Raw genomic sequence first — 21,110 nt, forward strand, 5'->3', positions numbered from 1 at the left:
TGGAGTTTTCCACTTAATATTGCCTCCTGCTGAGGCGTCCAGCATCATCTTGGTTTGTGAACCAAGCCCTCCAAGGAAAGTTAAGACTACTTCCTGTTCTTCAAAGCCATGCGTGGGTGTTTTTCTTAGCAGACTTTTGTATCTATCCCATGCATGCCCCAGTGATTCTTCCATGCCCTGCTTAAATGAAGATATCTCTTGCTTGCCTTTTGTCACCTTTGATTGTGGAAAATACTTGTTTAAAAACTTTGTCACCACTGCTTCCCAATCTGTGAAACTTCCTTCTGGGAAAGAATTCAACCAAAGTTTAGCATTGCCTCCCAATGAGAAGGGAAACAAACTAAGTTTGATAGCTTCATCTGGCACCCCATTAATTTTGACTGTGTTGCAAATCTCGTTGAAGGTAGTGAGGTGCTCATATGGGCTTTCATGAGATAACCCATTGAATTGGTTGCTTTTAACCAGTTGGATCAGTGCTGGTTTGACCTCCATGTTAGCTGCATTGACTCTAGGTCTAGCTATACTGTTAAAGTGCTGAGGTCCAGCTATATTGGTGTAGTCAGCAAGAGTTCTTCTGATATTATTGTTCTCCATATTTTCTGTGCTATGAACAGAACCTTGTGGTGATGGTTGTAACAGAGTTTCCGGAGGAGGAAAAAGTTCTCTAGATGTTCAGATTCTTCTCCTCCGTCTACTATCGTCTAAACCTTCAAGCAGAGGTTCTGTTGTTTTCTTGCTCCTAGTTCGAATTGCCTCCTGCATACACAAGAACACAAAACCCTAGAATATTTGGTTAGCACAAAAAGATATAGGAGAAGATATAAGATTTGAGATGAGAAGATAAAAACAGAAAACAGAAAAAATAAAAACAGAAAATAAAATAAAATCTAATCTAATCAAAGAAAATAAAATAAAATAAAAATAAAAACCGAAAAATAAAAAAAAAGAAAATAAAAACAGAAATTCAAAATTAAAGTCAAAGATAATCAATAATCACACAAATTAACCAGTTAAACCACGAGTCCCCAGCAACGGCGCCAAAAACTTGATGAACAAATTTATGAACACCAAAATATGATGTCACAAACTTGTTTTTCAATCGGCAAGTATGACCGAATCGTTCAAGTAATAAACTTGGTAAGACCAAGTATCGTTCTTCCCAAAGGACTCACGGCCTAGTTTAGTTGTGTGGTTTATTGATTAGCTAAGACTTAAAGACGAAATATTTGGATTTTTATATGCAAAAGACGAAAATTAATTATGTATGCATGAAGTTTTGATCAATGGCAAAAGCAAAAGGTAAACACTTTCAATGAAATATATGTATGAATATGTTGTTGGGGGTCAATTTCATCTTATCCACTCTCATATATTTTAGGAATTCAACATTAAAATCATCATTGTTAATGCCACTCTCTAAAGTACCTTTCAAGAAGGCTTCTCCCTAATTACGAGTTCATACAATTCCTAGCATTCCTAATAATTAGTTCATAAGTGCAGGAGCTTAACGACAACCAATATAATATTGGGAGAAATTCCCCGGATCTAGACTTCCCCGTATCGACAAAACCAATAATCATGCATCGAATGAGTTAAACAACGCAAGCATTAAGCAAAGAGGAAAAACCCTAACTAATAATGAAAGAAAGCATAAGTCTTAAATAAAAGATGTAAAAACAAATTCCATATATGAGAGCTTCAAAAGATTACATTGATTCCCCAACAAACATACAGTGTTTAGTTCACCATATTCATGGTGAACCTAGATGAATAACAATGAAAGAATGAAAGATAAAACCCTAGAAAGGTGAAGAGGAAGCCTGAGCATCCAAGATCCTCTTTCAAAGGGGTGGAAGACAGAGTGTTTGCTTCGTTCCAGCCAAAGATACCTAACCCTAGGAAACCCTCAAGCTTATATATTATTCATAAATTACAGAAAATTAGGTCCAAGCCCATAAAAGTGCCGCTCAGCGATAAAGTACCGCACAACGGTAAGTGCGTGAGTCGTTTCTTCCCCTCAGCGGCCATTTTGCCCCTCAGCGGACCTCCCGTAAACTCCTGAGTGCCGCTCAGCGGTAAACTGCCGCTGAGCGGTGACTTCGGCTTCTCCTTTTGCACTTTTTGATGTCTTTTCTGATTCCATCTCTCTCCTTCTTCACTTCTTTCACTAAATTCACCTTAAAACCTGCACAAAAACACTGAAATCAAGCATAAACCTGTCCAGCTCTCTTATTTATGAAAATATGAAGAAAAGCATGATTTCAAGCTAGTTTCTAAGTGTAAAGGTTGCTTTTAGTGTCAATTTTAAGCATGAAAATAACAGTTTTTTCAACTGTTATCAGTCCGTCCCCCCCAGGACGGACATCTAAGAGGCTGAAACAAATGAACGCTTCAACTCCCTTGTCAGCCTAATAAACGTCCGTTGGGGAGGGGGACGGATGATGACAAATTTATGAACACCGAAAAACGGCGCCACAAACTTGTTTAACAATCAGCAAGTGTGACCGAATCGTATCAAGTAATAAAACTAGGTAAGACCAAGTATCGTTTTCCCAAAGGACTCACGGCCTAGTTAGCTATATGATTTGTTGATTATTTAAGACTTGTTAACGATTGATTGTAGGTTTTAAATGCAAAAGACAGTAATTAAACATGTATGCATGAATTTGATCAATGGAAAAGAGGAAAACAAACACTTTAATGAATTAGATGGATGAGTATGTTGTTGGGGTTATCAATTTCATCTTGTTCACTCTCATATACTTTAGGAATTCATCATTCTTTTCATCAATGCTAATGCCACTCTCTAAATCACCTTGCAAGAAGGCCTATCCTTAATTACGAGTTCATACAATTCCTAGCATTCCTAGTAATTAGTTCTGAAGTGCAGGAGCTTAAAGGCAACCAATATGCTATTGGGAGAAATTCCCCGGATCTAGATTTCCCCGTACGTTCCCATATCGACAAAATCAATAATCATGGCAATGAATGAGTTAAACAAAGCAAGCATTAAGCAAAGAGGAAAATCCCTAACTAAAGATGAAAGAAAGCATGTATCTTAATATAAGATGTTAAAACACAAATTCCATATATGAGAGTTTCACAAGACTACATTGATTCCCCAACAACAATACAAGGTTTAGTTCACTATATTCATGGTGAAACTAGATGAACAATAATGAAAGAATGAAAGATAGAACCCTAGAAAGAGGAGGAGGTAGTTTGAGCATCCAAGATCTTCCTTCAAGGGGTGGAAAAGAGAGTGTTTGCTTCGTCTCTGCAAAAGATACAAAGCCTAGGATGTCCTAAAGCTTATATACTATTCTAAAATTACAGAAAATTAGGCCCAAGCCCAAAAATAGTGCCGCTCAGCGGTAAGTGCGTGAGTTGTTTTTCTCCCCTCAGCGGCCTTTTCACCCCTCAGCGGATCCAACGTGATTGCCTGAGTGCCGCTCAGCGATAAACTGTCGCTGAGCGGCAGTTGCAGCTTCTCCTTTTGCACATTTTGATGTCTTTTCTGATTCCATCTCTGTCCTTCTTCACTTCTTTCACCAAATTCACCTTAAAACCTGCACAAAAACACTGAAATCAAGCATAAACCTGTCCAGCTCTCTTATTTCTAAAAATATGACCAAAAGCATGATTTCAAGCTAGTTTCTAAGTGTTAAAGGTTGCTTTTAGTATCAATTTTAAGCATGAAAATAATAGTTTTTCAACTGTTATCAACAGATGTCTATAATATTATAGCCGTCTGAGCCCCCATATTTGACGTTTAGGGTGCTGACAGGGTGGTGGAAGAATTAATTGTCTCCAGCCCCTTAAACGTCCATTGGGGAGGGGCCCGGACGTCTATAATATTATAGACGTCCGTGGGAGGGGCACGGTCGTCTAAGAGGCTGAATAAATGAACGCTTCAACTCCCCTGTCAGCCCAATAAACGTCCGTTGGGGAGGGGGACGGACGTCTATAATATTATAGACGTCCGGCCCTCCATATCGAACGTTTAGGGTACTGCCAGGGTGGTTGAAGAATTAATTGTCTTCAGCCCCTTAAATGTCCGTTGGGGAGGGGGACGGACATTTATTGGGCTGACAGGGGAGTTGAAGCGTTCATTTGTTTAGCCTCTTAGACGACTGTGTCCCTCCCACGGACGTCTATAATATTATAGACGTCCGCCCCCCCCCCCTCCCCACAACGGACGTCTAGAGTTTCACTTATTTATGAATATGCCACTGGTCAATTATTTACGTTGGGACTTTTGTGGACGGACGTCTATGAGGGGACGTTAAAAGCCAATTCTAGACTAGTGTAACCTCTTCATTTCAAAACTTTTTCTATTAATATTACGTCGAGTAGCTTTACCAATAGACGTATTATTGGTGTTCTAAAAGTGATTTAATCAGATTAAATCAATTTAAACAATTCAATCACCATTCACTAATGTTTGCCAAAAGAGAATTTCATTAATATTCAAAAGATGATTACAACCAACAAAACAAAATAGGGCTTAAGAAGCCACTGGTTACAAAATTGAAATCAAACAACGAAAATCCATGTTCTTCTATTGCAGAATTATTGTTGATCCCTTTCTGGTCTTTCATATCACCTTCCTTTCCATTTTGATCGGTGATTTTTCAATCCTTAGAGTCTTTTGTCAATGACTATGTCAACTTTCAATTTACTTGAGCCCCAAGAATCTTTTTAGCGATTCTGACATACAAAAGATGAACAACCATCAAAACAAAAGATGGCTTAAGAAGCCACCGATTACAAAATTAAAATGAAACAATGAAAATCCATATTCTTCTATTGTAGTCAGCTTTTAATTTACTTGAGCCGTAAGAATCTTTTTAGCGATTGTGGCATACAATCTATTTTCACCGCATACCATTTAGCCCACTCATCTTCTTTAGTTTTTGTCAAATCTGTTTTGTTTGCACTCCAAGATTCAGAGATGGGATAGACTTGCTGATGACCAATCCAAACCTTTATATCAACCCCCTTGATTGTGTTACAAAATGTTTTATCACTCATCTTTAAGTTGGAGTAGAACACACTCACCAGTTCCAGATATCTTTGAGAAACCACGCTTTTAATCTTCCTTAGACTAAAAAGCTCCCATCGAATGTCTTCATCACTAATCCAACCTATAGGATTAGCATACTGATGACAAATTTATGAACACCGAAAAACGGTGCCACAAACTTGTTTAAAAATCGGTAAGTGTGACCGAATCGTATCAAGTAATAAAACAAGGTAAGACCAAGTATCGTTTTCCCAAAGGACTCTCGGCCTAGTTTAGCAATGTGATTTGTTGATTATTTAAGACTTAAGAACAAATTGATTATAGGTTTTAATGCAAAAGACAGAATTAAACATGTATGCATGAGGTTGATCAATGGAAAAGAACAAAACAAACACTTCAATGAATTATATGGATGAGTATGTTGTTGGGGTTATCAATTTCATCTTATCCACTCTCATATATTTTCAGGAATTCATCATTCTTATCATCAATGCTAATGCCACTCTCTAAATTACCTTGCAAGAAGGCCTATCCCTTATTACGAGTTCATACAATTCCTAGCATTCCTAGTAATTAGTTCTTAAAGTGCAGGAGCTTAAAGGCAACCAATATACTATTGGGAGAAAATCCCCGGATCTAGACTTCCCCGTACGTTCCCGTATCGACAAAATCAATAATCATGGCAATGAATGAGTTAAACAAAGCAAGCATTAAGCAAAGAAGAAAAACCCTAGCTAAAGATGAAAGAAAGCATATATCTTAATAAAAGACATTAAATCAAATTCCATATATGAGAGTTTCACAAGACTACATTGATTCCCCAACAACAATACAAGGTTTAGTTCACCATATTCATGGTGAAACTAGATGAACAATAATGAAAGAATGAAAGATAAAACCCTAGAAAGAGGAGGAGGTAGCCTGAGCATCCAAGATCTTCCTTTAAGGGGTGGAAAAGAGAGTGTTTGCTTCGTCTCTACCAAAGATACAAACCCTAGGACGTGCAAGTCCTTAAATAGGGCATAAAAATAACATAAAACAAGTCCAAGCCCATAAAAACAAAAGAAAACCGGTCCAAGCCCACTTAGAATGGCGCTCAAGCGGTAATACCGCATGATCCATTTTGCCCCCAACTGTTGTTTTTGCCCCTCAGCGGTGATTTTGACACCTGAAAAGTGCCGCTCAGCGGTATTTTACCGCTCAACGCCACTCGGTCACACTTTTTCTGCCTTCTGGTTGGTTTTTCAGCATTCTGGTTAACTGGTTGACTTTTCTGGTTGACTGGTTGACTTTTCTGGTTGACTGGTTGACTTTTCTGGTTTCTGGTTGACTTTTCTACACTCCAATCATTCGGTATTTCAATTCTTCTTTCAAATCATTCAATTAGCCTACAAAATCAAGGGAATCTTGCAAAAAACCATTAAATTCACTTTCAACTCTCTTATTCACAAAACTAAAGCAAAAATATGAGTTCAAGCTAGTTTCTAAGTCTTAAAGGTTGCTTTTGGTATCAATTTTAAGCATAAAAATAACGGTTTTTCAACCGTTATCACATACCTTGCAATATGGGAAACCTTCCAATTTCTTCTTGATGATGATGAAGAAGCCATTTCTAATCAGATTTTGGAACGTCTTTCACATTTCTAGGGTTTTCAACTCTTCAGTTTAGAAAACACTGAGTGCGTTTTCAAATCAAGTATTTATAAAGTTGTGCATCAAATCTTATCAATTTCAGGACCAACTAAAATTTTCAATCTTATATATCCCAATAAAATAATTTCAGCAACGACGAATTTCTAAACGGTTCGATGTTTTATTATGCGGAACTCTGACAATATAATTTTCAATCTTATATATCCCAATAAAATAATTTCAGCAACGACGAATTTTTACAGGGTTCGACGTTTTATTATGCAGAACTCTAACAATATATGGATTGACTTGATGGGCACTAGAGTAGTTGGGCGCATTAGTGGCTCCCTGCATTTTCTTTAAATACAGTTTCGGATCCTTTAGAACTACCCTTTGAAAACCTACACCATAGAGCTTCCGTAACCAAATTCATGTTAACTTTTTCCTTAGGGTCTCCATCCATTCCTCTATGAAACGAAGACATTTCTTTGTTAAAGATGAAGGCATGGTGGAAATCCTGAGTAAAATGTTAACACTTATGAATTTCAAAAACATTCTCGATTGTTTTTCTGTTTTTTTTATTTAATTCATGTGTTTTTTTATGTAGTTTCTTGTTCATGTAAAATCCTGAGGAAAATGTTAACAGTTATGAATTTCAAAAACATTCTCCATTGTTTTTTTGGTTTTTTTATTTAATTCTTGTGTTTTTTAATGTAGTTTCTTGTTCCTGTGTATTCTTTAAATACAGTTTCGGATCCTTTGGAACTACCCTTTGAAAACCTACACTACAGATATAGGACGTCGAATAGAAATCGAATTCCACAACAAAATTTAACATTGAAAATAAAAGTTATTAAACTTCAAGGTTTAAAAATGAATACTTCTGCAGGCAAATAAATCATCATATAGTTTGATTAAATCTATCATGTATCATTGTCAGAAACAAAATTCTTAAACCCTTCCTATAAATGTCTAAATCTTGTTCTCAAATGGCTTCTTCATCTTCACGGCGTGGAAAGAAGGTTGCACACCTTGTAAGAAATTCTAGTCCAAATGGGTGGATTAGTGATGAAGAAGAATGATACAAATTTGGATGTGATAGAAAACTCTTCATGGTGGTCCCTCACAAGTTCTTGGATGTGGAATTATTCAGAAGCGAGGGGTTTATCTTTCAAGAATGGCTTGTAGATGTTGGTCTTCTAAAATTTGTAGAAATGACCGGTGATTGCTATCCTAACCTGGTATAGGTCTTCTACCACAATTTGAAGGTTGTCGATGGTGTTATATGCTCTCGGGTTAAAGGTGTCGATATTAAATTGATGATGAAATATGGTTATCTTTTACTGGTCTCAAAGCAGAAGGCTTCATGTCTCATGAAAGAAATTCTGAACTCAACCAATGGACCAACCATTAGTAAAAAAGTTGCTTTTTAACTCGCCCTATAGGCTTCGGTTTAGGAAAAACCAAAGTCTATCAAAACATGGTGGCATTTTTGTAGTTTAGGCGAACTTATACGCCTTGGTTCAAGGGGACCCGAAACATATAAGGAATATTAACTCGGTTGATAGTAAAACCGATGCCTAAAAGTCTACCTTTTCGCCTGACAAGTCTGAAATTTGAAGTCTGCATAGAGCCTATGGCTTCGGTTCATTCAGAACCGGTGCGAAACCACGCTTATGCCTCGGTTTAGGCGGGGACCGAGGCATATAGCCATTTCGTATTTTCATTTCCCCCATTCCAGAAGTACGATTTCCCTCTTCCCTCATTCCCTCATTCCTCTCCTGCAACCCTTCCCTTCTCTACTCCCCTCTCCCTTAACTCCACCATTCCCTCACCACCCTCTTCTCCCTCCGCATCGCCCAAAACGGCCTCGGCTCTTAGGGTTTTGGCGCTTAGAGGTGGAGGCCACTGTAGGACCCCGCGGCGTACCTCAGCACAGTGCCCACGACCATGAAGAAGAGAGAGCTCGCGATGATGCAGCGAGAGCCTGCGATGGTGCGGCGAGAGCCCGCGACGGTGCGGCAAGAGAGCCTGTGACGGTACTATGATGGCAGCTGTGATGATGGAGCGGCGAGGATGCGGCGGCGGCATGGTGGCGGTTAGGCGCTGAATCTGCATTTTTGGTTTTTGGTTTTGGTTCTGTTTCTCTACAGGTGGATGGCGAAATGGATCTGCGTTTTTGGTTTTTGGTATTTGGTTTGGATAGTGTTTCTCTGAACCTCCATTCTCGTCTCCTCCGTCCGCTTCTGATTTCTCTTTCTCTGGCAACGATTCGCAAGGAGGAGTGACCTTGTTTGTGACTCCAAAAACATTAGTGCAATTCCATTGATGCTTCTTTGGTTTTTCATTGAATTGGATGGTGCATTGGAGATGCAAATACTTGTGAAAGGGTTGTTAGAAATTCCTTGGAGTCTTGCATACATCTTGACCTGTGTTGCAACAACGTCTCTGTAATATATCCCAGTAATGTTGGGTAGTGCTTTTGGATCATAGTTTGGATCAGGGTGTGATTTATAAGCGCCAGTCATCGAAAACACATACTTCATGGTTGTTAGGTTTATTCCTTTCACAAATATGTCTTTCACATACCTACCTCTACCCACTGTTGTTTTTATTCTGATAGCTGATTCAGTGTTGATGGAAGTCAGATCTTCAGCTCTAACATCAGAGATTTCTCCAGACATTTCACTGCCTAAAGCAATCATTGCACTATCAGGGGATACACAAGTAAGCCTTTTAATCACTATGTGTTGAGATGACATTGTCAATTTTATCCCACACTCATCCCATCCACTTTTTACCTCGTCTATATATGCCTCAGTTGCGGAACCGATGTCTATTAACGAAAATAACTGAAGTCATTTCCCTTTACTGCACTAGTGAACAAGAAGAAAATTTATAAGGAATATTTGAGAAGTCCAACAATGCTAAAGGTATACAAGTCGTATTTACTTGATGGTTTGAAAATGGAAGAAAAAATGTGTGCTTTTGTACTTACTTGGGTAATACTACCTGGAAGATGTTTATGTGATTGTCTAACTACTGCAGATTTATTTTTGGTTCATGCCATAAAAACCCGGATACCAACCAACTAGGTTGTTGTTATGAGTGAGCACATGATTGAAATTGCAAGTAGTCATGGACATATTTTGCCATATGGTGTTTTTATCAGTCGTGTATTGAAGCATCATCAAGTTGATCTTACTGGTGAAAAAAAAATTGGTGCACCGAATCAAATGAAATAGGAAAAGCAGCATTGAGACATAATGGTCTAAAGAAAACAAAAGATGGCTGGGTGTTCAAGGATGTTGACGAAACTCCTTCTACCTTCACTCCACGGACTGAGTTTGAAAGATTTGTTGTGGATCAATTTCGAAGGCTTTCAACAAGAATTTCAAAAGTTGAAAAATCTCTGATCACGATTTACAAGAAATCAGATGAAGACAATGCTCTCATAACTCCCTCAGCAAGTGAATCTGATGATGAAGACGACACAAAAGAAGATGAGTTTATGGAGACATCTGACTCAGATTAGGAAGAAGAGTCCATTTTAGTTTATTTTTCTGAAATTAATGTAATATTTTAATATATTTTAGTATATTTTAGTATATTTTTGTATGTTTGAACTTTGGTTGAAATTTTAATATATACTTTTCGTAGTTATATTTTTATATTTTTCCTTTGTTTAATGTTATTGTGGGTTTTTTTTTTAAATCCTTGAAGTTTTTTTAAGTCGAATTCTTAAAAACGTCAACGTTTTAAAAGATAAAAATAGGAAAAAAATGAATGTTACGTCGCATATTGTAAAAGCTGACGTCAAAAATCAAGTCCATTTCTATAAATACACTTGTGGATCCTTGATCTAGTCCTCCACTTATAAAATTTAGTCGTAACTTGTCACTCTGATATCATATTTTTTATGTTTCCTCATAGCTCTTTCAAGGTCAAAAAAGTTAGGATGACACATGAAAGAGCTATAGAAAACATAAGAAATAAGTTAACAGATTTGGATTTCATTTCAAGTAGTACAATTTCATTCATATTCATAGTGATTACATTCAGATTAGAAGCAAAATAGACATAGAACATAAACACAAAACCGACTCCATACTAAAATTCTAAGCCTCTATTCTAATTCAAAATATTTCCATTGAATCCTACTCACTAGACTCTTCACTTGAATCTTCAGTTGGAGAATCATTTTTATTCTTTTTCTCATGCAGAGCATCTATCTTTTGTTCAAGTCTCCTGAGTTTTTCAACAACAAATATTTCAAAATTGGTTTTAGGGACGAAGTTGGTGCGGTCTTCATTTAGTGCAGGTGTGCTTCCAGAACTCTGAACCATATTCTCTTCATCCTTGAAGCACCATCCCTTTGTGGTCTTCACAAGGCCAATGGAAGTCAAGGTGGTTCGATTTATCACATTTGAGCAGTTACAAGAGCATTTCTTTTCACCACTAACATCCACACCTTGAAGGGTCAGGATTTTGCAGATACAGACAACATATGGTAGATGTCGTGCATGTTTGGTTCTTGCATCAATCATATGATCTTTTATTACTTCCACCCAATTGGTAGGAACATCATTCTTGATGGCATACAACAGAAAAACATCTTCAGTTGTCATTCTGTCTTGTACTTGTACAGGTCTAGCAGGTAAAATCACCCAAGCAAAAATGTGTGTTGTTATCTTTTCTTCTTTATTCAGTCTCTCATGCACATATAATCTTTCAATTGTGTATCTCCCAGGAAACCTTAACCAGTTACTGTACACATCCTTTTTCTTCAGCCATCTGTTTGTTTTTTAGTACCCTAAGTGAGAGAATAACCCTAGACTTTTAATCATGCAAGTTGAAACCAGACATCATTGTCAATGTGAACATTTACTCCTTTTACTCGAGAATGAAGAACACCATCTATGTTTCTCATATTGTTGTAAAAGACCCTTAATAAGTCAAGGTACCAATCACCCTTCATTTGGACAAGTGTAGAGAGACCTTGAGTTTCAATCCATTCTTGGAAGTGAAATCCCTCTTTTTCAAATAATTCGAGGTTCAAATATTTGTGAGGAACAATATGTTTAAACTTCGTCCACCTCAGAAACTCTAGGCGAGTCTCCTCATCAGTTATCCACCCAGAGAGATCAGCATTTCTTGCAACCACAACAGCCTTTCCTCTGTCTGTTGAAGGATGTGATGAAGAAGCCATTTGAATTTTGATACCAGATAATTTTCCTCAGTATTAGGGTTTACCAATATAGAAACAACCTAGTGTACATAGGATTTTCAAATTCAGTGTATATAATTAAGGGTGCGCAACGTCACGCGTTCAACGTCAAATAACATAACAGCCAACGTTAACAATAACCGATGGCATTGTTGTAAATAAATTCATTCGATACACGTCGAGTGGTATCAATAGTGGACGTGGATCTCTTCGTTTCAAACATTACCTTAATTGTGTAACTAGATTCGAAATTTAAATTCTCTTAAAGTTTTTTCAACCATAAGAAATCTAGTGACGTACATTAGATCATGTAATTATGCTCAGTATATTGTATGAACGTCGAATCCCGGCCGAATTCGATGTTCAAACATCATTCAGTGAAAAAGTAAAAAAATCTCTGGTGCTTCTGACGAAAAAAACGTCGAAGATCTATGAGGCTTGGACTTTAAAGTGAGAGTTTAAAAGGAAAAAGAAAAAATAATAAAAAATGGAGCGAACTTTGGCTTTTGGATGAAGATTAAAACGTCAAATACCATCCGAATTTGACGTAACATTCTGGTCACACAATTAATCTTCCCAACCACTCCAATGCCCTTCACGTTGATAAATAAGTAGACCCATTGAAAACCTATCCTACATAACTTCGGTAATCAAATTCATGTGAACTTTTATCTTGTGTTTTCGTTCTTTTCCTTTACTAAACGAAGACATTTCTTTGTTAACCATGGAGGCATGGGGGAAAACCCAGGAAAAAGTTAACACTTATGAATTTCAACTAGACCCTTTCAAAACCTATCCTACATTACTTCCGCAACCAAATTGATGTTAACTTTTTCCTTTGGTTTTTTTTATTTTTTTCACTTCCTGTTTTTGGTTATAATGTCTTCCATCATCTTTGGCCTTCATTTTAGATGTTGTGTTTTGTAAAAGGAGATTTCTTTTTGAAATCCTCTAAGATATAGGACGTCAGTGATCCCAAAAAGAAGACGTCAATCACCAGGCCTTTGCGTCGAATTGACTCAACATTCGATGTGAACTTTATAAATTTAACTTGGTTCGAAGTTGTTTCCACCATAAGAAATCAAATAGCTCTAAAATCTAATGGTAGAAGACAACTCCAAGAAAATTTAAAAAACGATTCATACATTGTTGAATGATGAAGTTGAACATCTTCTTTATATAATTATTTTAGATCATAAAATTGTTTCAGCATTAAACATATTGTGAACCATTTTTCTTTTTCCTAAGTGCTTCCCTTTCAGTAAGATAACTTAATCATTTCTGTACTATAAAAAGCATTTTGTTGACTTGAATTTCAAAGGCCACCTTCATATGAACTGAGACCTAAATGTGGCACTTTGAAATTCAAGTGAGCAAATTGCAATTTGAGGAACATAAATGCTTCGAAATCTAACGAAAAGAAAACACAAAGGATATAAAAACCATGAATCCTAATATGTTCAACAGAGAAACAGGAGGGCAAGGATTAAGTGAAATTTAAGTTATATTTATAGATGAAATGATGACGTCAAACTGTCTAACAAATAGACATACATTATATCATGAATAATGCTTAGCAACTACCATAGTCCATCATCTGTAGCCAAGTCACAGTCGAACGACAGTTGACGTTCAAACATCATTCAGTGGAAAGTAATACATCTCTTTTGATTTAGATAAGAACTAATTGACGTCCAACCCCCAACTAAAGACGTGAAAAACATTGTTGGAAACAACAAACCATTAATGTCCCACTACTCCATAGAGTCGGACGTGCTATTGAATGATTAAAATTTAAAAAGAAAAAAATATTAAAAATTAGATGATCCGCTGACGAAAATTAAATCATTATAAAAGCAGTACAGACGAAAATTAAATCATTATAAAAGCAGTACATCGTGTAATTATGATTAGTAACTGCCACATTGTATGAACGTCGAAGTCCTGCCGAATTCGACGTTCAAACATCATTCACTGAAAAAGTAAACAATCTCTTTGGATTCTCATATGAACTCCTTGCTGACTAAACGAAGACATTTCTATGATGAATAATGATATAGGATGTCATTGACCACAAATATTTGACACAATCTCCAGACTTTTTCATCGAATGAACTCAACATTCAACGTCAACAGTATAAATTTAATTTGTATTCTAGTTGTTTCCACCACAAGAACTAATTGACGTCCAGCCTCCAACAAAAGACGTTAAAAACATCGTTGAAACAACACACCATTAATGTCCCACTACTCCACAAAGTCGGACGTGCTATTAAATGATTAAAAATTAAAAAGAAAAATATTAAAAATTAGATGATCCACAGATGAAAATTAAATCATTATAAAAGTAGTACATCGTGTATTTATGATTAATTGTCTGAACGTCGAAGCCCCGCCGAATTCGACGTTCAAACATCATTCACTGAAAAAGTAAAAAATCTCTTTGGATTCTTTTGAACTCGTTGCTGACTAAAAGTAGACATTTCTATGAGGAATAATAATATAGGACGTCATTGAGTACAAATATTTGACACAATCTCCAGTCTTTAGCATCGAATGCACTCAACATTCGACATCAGCTTTATAAATTTAATTTGTGTTGCAGTTGTTTCCACCATAAGAAATCAAATAACTCTGAAATCTAATGGTAGAAGACAACTCCAAAACAATTTTTTAAAGGATTCATACATAGTTAAATGATGAAGTTGAACAACATTTTTACATTATTATTTTAGATCTCAAAATTATTTCAGCATTAAACATATTGTGAACCATATTTCTTTTTCCAACGCACTATCCTTTCAGTAAGATAACTTAATCATTTTTGTACTATAAAAAGAATTTTGTTCACTTGAATTTCAAATGCCACCTTCATCTGAACTGAGACATGAATGAGGGACTTTGAAATTCAACCGAGCAAATTGCAATTTAAAGAACAGACACGTTTCAAAATCTAAGGAAAGGAAAATGCCAAGGAGATAAAAAACAGGAATCCTAATATGTTCAATACGGAAATAGGAAGCAAGGGATTACGTGATGGATGCAATATTTATAGATGAACCGATGACGTACATCGTGTAAATATGCTTACTGACTATCTTGTTTGGACGTCGAAGCCCCTTCGAATTCAAAGTTCAAACATCATTCAGTAAAAAAACAACAAATTTGAGTTTGATTCATATAGGAACAAATTGACGTCCCGCCCCCCAGAAATTGTCTACTTTTGAATCACCCGCGAAGAAGGTGAGATTTGGAGGGCTTGAAGTTAAAACGTTTGATCTGCCCCTCTATATTCATATAATTCCACTCTCAATTTTGCTAAGTTAATATAATCGATTCTAAGTAATAAACAATCGATTCAAAGAGTTATAAATTAAGAAATGCAAATAATGTGATTCATAGTATTTTCCTAATAATGTTATTCATAGTATTTTTTTTTATGTCATAATCATTTATACTAATAACTAATTATAATTATTAAATTATTCAAAATAATTTATTACATTGTGGCCAATAAAAGTTGTTCTAAGAGTTCCTTTGCTCTTTGATCATCGTCGACTTTTTAAATTCGAGATTTTTATAAACACTTATGTGGTAGTTGTGATCAGTTGGTTTCAAATATACAGACCAATAAAATAGTGACATAGTATATTGTCAAAAAAGTTGTTAACATATCGGTAGTCTCTAAGAAAATTTTTGTTGTTCCTAGAATTCTGACAAATCTCTTTAATGACATTGCCCGTCCGTCTCGACTTTTTTAAATTTTACTTATGGTTCATAAGACAAAGATGGAAACGCCACAATATAGGTATAAATGTTTAAGGCACCTAAGAAACCCTAAAAGAAATATTTGTGACAAAGATGTTCATCTTTGATAAGAATCAGAGAACTAAGATGGAAACACCACAATATAGGTATAAATAAATGTTTAAGGAAACCTAAGAAACCCTAAAAGAAATATTTTCCACAAAGATGTTAATCTTTGATAAGAATAAGAGTTGTAAACCAAGAACCAAAAGAATCCTCTCTCAACATTGCAAAGGCATATTTATGACTTCCAAAATGTCTACATATGTATTTGGTGTCCCTATATATAGGTATAAATGTTTAAAGCACCTAAGAAACCCTAAAAGAAATATTAGCCACAAAGATGTTAATCTTTGATAAGAAAAATGCAATTTATTTTATTTCCTATACTAATTGTTATTCCGGAGATAGTCCTCTATCCTACCTTTGGCTCGGGTCAGTCCATCCCTACCTTTGGCTTAGGCCGACCCGTTTCGACCTTCAACTTTTGTTAGTTTGTCTGGACCTTAAGTCTTAAAATCCAAACATTCATTTTGGGTCAACCAGTCTCCACTGTCAAACTTAACCTGCCTTAATCTTCGACCCAACCCACTTTGTCTTGATTTTTGGTCTATATCTGTCTGACTATTCACCATACACATTGTGTCTTCTCGATCTTTGACTTGGTGTGATGCATCTCTATTGTTAACTTGTCTAAATATTTTTTTTCTAATTGAGCTATCTCAATTTTTGTCCACGATATTCTATCTTAACCTTTAGTTTATCAGTCAACTTTATTTTTTCTCAAACTTAAAGTATTATAATTTAAAAATCAATCAAAGTCTTTTAGTATAATCATACCTTTCTTTTGCCTAAAACATTCATTTCAAAATACTTTTAATAATATAAAAATATTTATTATGATTTTAATTATTGTGATCTATAACTAAAACTCAATTCTCATAAAATATTATTATTATTATTTTCCATATGAAATAAAATTAATATTTTAAAGAAACAAAATTTTATTCTCTTTAAATTTCACCGACAAATCGTTCTTATATTTATAATATGTAAATATTACAAGATAAATTTACACAAATTTATATAATATAAAAATAAAAAAAAATTGTAAATCTTATCTTAAAATATAAAGGTAATGGTGGGTTATGGGAGGTTTATAAAGGAAAAAAGCACAGAGAAGGGCAGAAGGCTGAAGAAGAAAACCTCGAATATTCGTAACGTTGCATTTATAATGGGAGGTTATCTTAAAATGTAAATCTTATATTAAAATATAATGGTAATGAGAGGTTATGAGAGGTTTTAAAAAGGAAAAAAGAGGCGCGAGGATGAAGAAGAAAACGTCATATATCCGTAGAATACGACGTATCCTTTGTCTTTTGTCAAACTCTTTGTCTTCTGGCTGACAATTTGATGGGGAAGTGCATACCTAGAGAGAATATACTAAATGACAATTAAGAGAATGGGAAAGAAATTAAAAATGGAAGAGATTAAGGAAGAGGAAACTTATGATTTGAAGATGCGCCACTTGAAGGAAGCTCCAAGATAAGCATCAAAGGAGGACTGCCACTTACTTGAGCAAGATAAGGTCTGCCCAAAATAGGGACTTTGGAGACAAAATACTATCTCAAAGAATATTGCAAAAGTGCAAATCAACTCAAAATTCAATTGATTCAAGGTAAGGTTGCTACAAAGGAGACCCCTTAGCCTTCTTATATAGCCCATGGAGTGAGTTTGGAGAATGGAATTAAGAGATGTGGGACTTATAAGTCTCAAGGCCGGCCAGCAGCTACAACACTTCTCCTTGGTGCTTGGAGTCCCACATTGCTTAATTCTCTCCATCCAAAACAGTTTATAATCCATTTAGTTCTCCTAAAGTTCAAAACATAAAAGCTAGCTATGCTACCTTGCGCTACAAGCTAAAACGCCTTCTTTCTCTTCTTTTCTTTTAAGAACAAGCCATGGAAAGTCCCACATTGCTTGTGCTTAAACTAAAAGAAAGGTTTATAAGCGTTTATTCATAAGAACTAAGAGAAAGAACTCAAAGAGGCAAATACACGCCTATGAAACCTATTCTACTTTTTTTGTGCTTTTTGTCACTCTGAAACTCTTCATTCTTGACCTATGTATGATCATATCACAATTAGTACGTCGAAGCCTAGTAAAATTCGATGTAACCATTGTATATTTTAAGCTTTGAAGTTGAGAAGTTCAAAACTACTAGATTATGAAAGACATTCCAAGAATTCTATCCAGACATGGCTTCATCATCATCATCATCTAGAAGAAAAGAGAAGGTTGTCTGGGTTACAAGAAACGCAAACCCATCTGGATGGATAAGTGATGAAGAGATCCGAGGAAAGTTTTTATTTTGGAAAGTTATAAAATATGTAGTTCCTCACAAGTATCTGGACCTACAATTGTTCAAGAAAGAAGGGTTCCTTTTTCAAGAATGGATTGCATATCAACGACTTACTGATTTTGTCCAGATGAAAGGAGATTGCTATCCAGATTTGATAGAGGTTTTCTACATAAACCTGAGGGTTGTAAATGGGGTCATTCACTCAAGGGTAAAAGGTGTTACATTACTATTGACGATAATGTTTGGTCACATATTGTTGGATTGAAATCTGAAGGTTTGGATTCTCATATCCATGATTCTAAGTCAAACAGATGTATCTCAAGAAGTCAGACTTGTGTGCAACAAGTCACAAGAAATTGGTATACTAAGTCTGTTTTCTGTTGGGCTGGAAAGGACTATGAATGGATGGTTCTTCAGAGATGAACTAACTGTTGAAAGTACACCTATTCCTGTTGTAGATCATACTGCCTTCATTCCACAAACTGATTTTGAAAATTATGTTGTTGATCAATTTAGGAAGAAGTTTGAAAGGGATGAGAGAGTTGAAGATACTCTTTTCAAATGGGAGAAGAAGGGAAACAAGAATGGCATTGGCTTTGAAACTAAAGATTCTGATGATGAGTCAACTGATGAAGATTGAATGGAATCTTCTTTGTAAGAATAGGGACTACTTTTCTATGTGGATTTTTTTTTATATTTTGTAATCATGGCTATTAAGTCACCTAAGGTTTTATGTACTGCTTCGGTTTTATTTTGAAATGAAATGAAGATTTATTTTAGTAAACGATATGTGAATTGTGAATGTTGATTGCATTGTATGTGGACTAACCCTCAATCTAGTTGAGAAGAGAAGATTATGCAGTTCTGATATTGATCAAAAACTGATCACTGGTTTAAAAGTGCAAATTTTAGTACACTGCTCACTTGAATCGATTAAGGAAGAAGTAAAAAGAAAAAATTTAATGTCTGATTTTAAAGAAAAAAGAATCATAAGAGCGCCACATTTTGCTATTGGCAGAAGGAAAAAACGTCAAAGCCCCATCGAATACGACTTTCTATTAAGCACACAATTAATGCTCCCAAGTACTTCAATTTCCTTCACGTCCCAGCCCGGCAGCCTACGACGTTCTATGGGAGGGCAGAAAAGAAAAAAGACTCGAAAGTATGGTACTTTTTGGCGGAAGAACAAAACGTCGAATTCCAATAGAACTCGACGTTCTATTAATGCACTCATGTTTAAAAGAAAAAACTAAAAGGAATTAAAAAGGTAGAAACTTTTGGCTTCCAATATTACGTCTAAGCCCTTCAAATTCGACGTAACCTTTGCAATTTATAAGAAAATATTAATAAAAAAAGGCGCGCTGTTTTAAGAGAAAATGTCGAATGGTTTGGGACTTCGACGTTGTTTTTAAACATAATGTAAAATTTGTGTTATATTCGACGTGAAATTTTTTTATTGAATGTAAAAACAAAACACAGTCTCACTGTTTGTTCGCGGTTCCATTTATGCTTGAACTTTCTTCTTGGTGGACGACTGCGATAAAGAAAGAAGGTTATTTTTAAGTCGTTTCTGTCTTTTTAATGTCATTTGTGTCTCATTTCTAAGGTTGACCAATTGTTTTTCGTTTATCTTTAGGCTGTTTTTCGTACGGGGTCAGCGAACTTCATCATCTTCTCTAGTGACACCATTTGAAGTTTGTTTTTTTTTCTTAAAATACTCTTACGTATGATGTATGTGCTCGTGTTTTGTGTTGTGCTAATCGATTCTGGACGTATGATATCTATATGTATAACGATACTATGATAGTTTTTTTTCCTTCAACGTATGATATTTGTGTTTGTTCATTGTCAGCGAACTTCGTCATCTTCTCCAGTGACACCATTTCAAGTTTGGGCAGGATATTTGAATAAACATTTTGAATAGTTATAGCTTTAGGTTTTTCCTTTCATGATAGTAGCATTTGCTTACTTGTGCAGCTTTTAAACTGTTAATAGATTATTGTGAATTGATGAATACTGTGAATAAATGAATACTGTAAATATATGAATGGAAAACTGGGTTCTTTTAAGTTTTGATGATAACATTAGCGTCTTTTAGTTTTACTATTTAATTGGAATTGATGAATTGATGATAACATGGTTTAAATTAATTAATTCTGTGAATACATACGAATTGGAAAACTGGTTTCTGTATTTCAGGTTTGGCTAAATGAGCTAAACCAAATCAAATTTAAAAAAAAACACTGAAGGTAACGTCGAAGTATACACCGTTCGACGTTCAAACATCGACAGTAACGTCCAATATCGACAACTTCGACGTTAACCTTAACATCCATCCCCTTATACTTGACTTCAAATATTCCTTTAAATATAAATATTTATTCAAATATTACTCAAAAATTGACGTCCTCTTTGAACTTTGACGTGAACATTACGTCCGTTATCTTCCGTAACGACGTTAACTTTACGTCACTTCCCTCATACATAAGACGACAAATCTTACTATAAATATAAATATTAATTCAAATATTGGATGTCAATCTATTTACTAATGGATGTAACCTCACGTCGTTGCACAAATCGACGTTAGGCTTACGTCAATTCTTGATTCACACGACGTAAAATTGTCCTATTTACGTCACTCAGTAATATTCGACGTAAAATTTATGTCACCCGCTATGACGTCGGTCTCGAATTCGTCGTTAAAAGCCAAAAATAACCAACGTAATACGCTGTTTTTGTACTAGTGTTAAACTCCAACCCTCGGAAAACCTAATAAGTTAATCCACTTTAATAACTGAGATCTAAGATAACAAAAAGTCCAAGTTCTATCCCTAGGTACAATTTGCTTTGACTAATTTGTTTCACTTCTAGGTTCCATCTTTCCTCCCCATAATCCATGAAACCCCAAATTCAAGTTATAAACGTTCCTATTACATGCAAGCTTTAAGACTGGAAACAAGAATACCAGCAATTGATAGAAAAGACATATATATAATCAAATCAATCATCCATTACACAAGAATTCATAAGCTACATCTAACCCTAATATGATG

The sequence above is a fragment of the Vigna umbellata genome, chromosome 6 (assembly GCF_029865625.1).
Source record: "Vigna umbellata cultivar VRB3 chromosome 6, Vumbellata_1.0, whole genome shotgun sequence".
Taxonomy (NCBI): domain Eukaryota; kingdom Viridiplantae; phylum Streptophyta; class Magnoliopsida; order Fabales; family Fabaceae; genus Vigna; species Vigna umbellata.